Below are 3,815 nucleotides of genomic sequence, written 5' to 3'. Positions count from 1 at the left end.
GGGATTGCTTGTCCTGCCTACCTCATATTGATAGACATAGGATGAAAGAAAAATAAAAACAAACAAACAAAAACCCCAATAGATAGTTCCAGGGCTGTCTGCTGACCCTTATGTATGTTTTCAGATCAAGTCTGATAAGGTGCCAGCCCTGTCCCCAGTCAGAATTTTATTTTCAGGATTCCTTGGGGGACTTGGTTATTTTGCTCCCCTTGCAGCCCTCTTGCACTCCTGTTGCATTTCTGTGCATGGAGCAGAGCAGGCATACTTTCTGTACAATGTTTCCAGTGTTGTCTCCCTTAACCCTATATTATAATCAGTGAGGGAACTTTGTGTCTAGTGGTGGGGCCAGCCCTATGGTCCTCTCAATGCCTTGGCTGCTCTGAGCAGAGATATCTTCCCCAGGGCTTGGTGGGCCATGATAGGACTGGCTCTCTCCTCTCCTCTCCTCTCCTCTCCTCTCCTCTCCTCTCCTCTCCTCTCCTCTCTCTCTCTCTCTCTCTCTCTCTCTCTCTCTCTCTCTATCTCTATCTCTATCTCTATCTCTATCTCTATCTCTATCTCTATCTCTATCTCTATCTATCTCTCCTCCTTCACTCCTTTCCACCCTCCTTCCCACTTAATTCACTCCAGTGTGGTCTGGACAGACCTGCCTCTCTCTCTGAGATATATCTTCAGTGCTGTCCTCTGTGTTACCTTCTTCCGGGTGGGGGTCAACAAACAAGATTTAGGCCTGGCCCCGTTGTCCCTTCTGTTAGTTCACTGCTCCATGCCAGTGTATTTCACTCAGGGCTTGGTACTTTGGGATGGGGTCTGGTTCCTCTCGCCCTTTCCTGTAGAGACATAAACAATACCCTCCCCATGAGTGTATTCCTGCCCTGTTCCCCCATCCCTCTCTTTTCCCCTCCTTTTTAGTTGGCTGCTGTATTAGTCTGGGTACTTTAGAGAAACAAATCCACAGCAACTCATGTATGAAAGAGTTTTATATAAAAGTTAAGTACACATAAAAAAAAAACCCAACATCCCAACCCAGTGCTGCCCTAGCCCACAAGTCCAACATTAATCCATTAACCCATATGTCTAACACCAGTCCACAAAGTCTTCCTCCAGCTCACAAAACAGAGGCAATGATGTGGACTACAGGAGGAAAGCGGAGTCAGTGAATGTGTAAACATCTCAGCACTGGCAAGGGTCTCCACACGGGTGCTCCAGCACCCATTGCTGCATCGGGATAGGTTCATGTGGCTTCTCCTTGGTGATGTCTTGCAGGATGTTAGCCTTGCAAGCTGAAGCAGGGAACTGCTAAGGCAGCTGCACCCTGGTCCGACCATCACAAAGCAAGAGACCCGAGAACTAGAAAGGTGAGGCTCACCGAGCCATTTATCTCCCTACCCTTCAATTAACCTCACATGTGCTTATCAGCCAGGTTGGCACAATAAACTAACTCAGCTGCCATATGCATCCCTGAGTTGAGTCAGATCCCTGCCAACATTCCTGGACCTCGACCCGGGATTTATGCATTAAATAGCTTATCCTCTAGGCCCATTATACTTTTTTGAGCTTACCTCAGTGGACTCATGTTGTACTTGTCCCTTTGTGCTTGGCTAACTTCACATAGCTATAATCTGAAAGATATCCTAAATCCCTGAATTTCATCTGTTCTAGGACAGTGTTCAGGGGACACATGGTCCCTGTCCTTCTTGTCCCAAAGCTGCAGTGTATGCCAGGTGGTTCCCTGACAGTGATGCATGGCTGTGAGGATGCTTTTCACGCTGTTCCTGTGCTGGAGATGTTCACTTGAGGCCAGCCACGGAAGTGCAATTGTTGGTTGGTGGAATCTCATTTCCCTGGTATTAGTGACCAGATGTAGGTCCTACACTCTTCTTTCTTCAGCTCTACCCTGATGTCTCCACAGGACACCAGGCCATCCTATGGTCAGTACCTGGCACTCATCTGCCCTCTCTCCTCCAGTTCAGTAAGCATCACCATGGAGCAAGAACTCCACTCCCAGTTAATTTGCCAGAGAGAAGTCCTCAATTGTGAGGAGCAGAGGGCCGACTGCTGGTTCCTACACCCTGCTGGTATCCATCAGTGAACGAAGTGTTGAAGGAGTTTACATGCTCCTCTCCCCTTTACTGGAATGATCTATGAAACCCAGTTTTCTACATGATGGCTGGAAGGTTCCTAGGCACCATTGTGCCATTCTGGATTTTCATCGATGGTTGACTTCTTCAACTTCTCCTCTAATCCATTTTTGCTGCTCCCTAGAATTTTGTTGGAGTTTTTCTGCCAGTGAGTTTCTAGAGAGGTCTCTGTCAGTTCTGTATCATTATGGAAGTAATGTACCAAAAGGGTTTGGTATATGAAGACATACCGCATATCTGTTTGCAACAGTTGGCCTCATTGCATTTTGATTAACTGACAAAACCATCACATGCACCTTTTTCTCTGTTTGTATCATGTCCAGTATGGCTTCAATGCCGTCAAAGGTACTCATCTGTCTGTCACCTATGCTACATTGGAACACAATGACCCCTACATACTGAGGGCTACAGGTCTTTACCTTCTTAAGAAAATTTAGCATGCCAATTGGCCTTAAAGGCATTTCAAAATATGTCCAGATGATAAACTGGAATTCAATTAGGAGGCACCGTGACTATCTGTAGGTCATGTCGCCTATCTGCTCAATGGAGAACTTTTGGACTGTGAAGGCTATCAGAAGGGTCACATAGTCTAAGGACACAGATACTCCCATATATCCAATAGCCTTGGTCTGTCAATATGGGCACAGTACTCTTTTTTCCTCTCCTTCATCTTAGTCACTATGATGATGGTGGCTGTGTATTATTCCCAGATCCTCCTCTAAAAATCATTCACCGTTTCTTCTTTTGGTCCTTGTGCAGCAATGAATTTCTTGGTTGCTATTGATGAATGCAGCATTGCTATAAACAGACTCTGGAGCCCTTTCCATTGGTGTGGACCGAACACATGATGCTCACATACAAATTCTTTATCTTATTTTCTTTTTTGGAGCCAGTCTCATCGGTGGCCTGGATAGGACAAGAAGGAAAATCATTAAATTATCGTATGAAGAGTACATTTTCTTCAGGAAGTCTTCAATTAATCATCTCCTAGAATTTTCCCATGGACGGTGGTGATTACTTTCTGTTGGTATTTGGGGACCTGGTCAGAATGTCCCGCTCTGGGACTCCATATCATCTGGAAATATTAGATAAGATGAAAGAACTGGAATAACTCCCTGCTTGCTTGTATTTCTTAAACCTTAATGTCTACAGAACTATGATAATGAACACAATCCCTAGCAGAGGGACAGGGCCACAATAACTGTGATGAATGGCTTCTCATCTGAAGAAGGAAGATTTCTGAAGTGGGTGCTGCAGTACCAGGATTCCCTTCCCAGAGTTCTATTCTGACGCCTGTGAGCCAGTTATCTGACAGCCATGTTCCCTTCAGTGCAATGGCAGTGACTCTAGAACATGTCCTTGCTGTCCTTGTGATGGAGCCCTGGCAGTGTAGTGGGTAAACTTGGGCTGCTAGCCTTATGCTGCGCAATTCAAAGCCACCAACCATTTAGTGGGAGAATGTTGAGGCTTTCTATTCCCTAAAGAATGACAGTAATTGGAAATCCACAGGGGAAGTTTGATGTTGGCAAGTAAATCCTTGTGGTATCATTGTCAGGGTCTGAAGAATTGACAGTAGTGACATAGGTGCATCCCAGTGTTTGATTTGGGCTGAAAGTTGGTGCTATGGACAGACAAAATACTTATGGATTTGGATTTGAAATTTTGCTGGTTCTG

The 3,815-nt window shown here is 45.4% G+C and overlaps 1 pseudogene; it reads right to left on the bottom strand.

Moving 5' to 3' along the window:
* Positions 1–1,607: 1,607 nt before the first annotated feature.
* LOC142440602 (receptor-type tyrosine-protein phosphatase alpha-like) lies at positions 1,608–3,588 on the bottom strand (annotated as a pseudogene).
* Between the last annotated feature and the right edge of the window lie 227 nt (positions 3,589–3,815).

Source organism: Tenrec ecaudatus, chromosome 2, assembly GCF_050624435.1.
Source record: "Tenrec ecaudatus isolate mTenEca1 chromosome 2, mTenEca1.hap1, whole genome shotgun sequence".
NCBI classification, from domain to species: domain Eukaryota; kingdom Metazoa; phylum Chordata; class Mammalia; order Afrosoricida; family Tenrecidae; genus Tenrec; species Tenrec ecaudatus.
The sequence above is the reverse complement of the archived record's forward strand: the minus strand, read 5'-3'. Positions and strand labels throughout refer to the sequence as shown.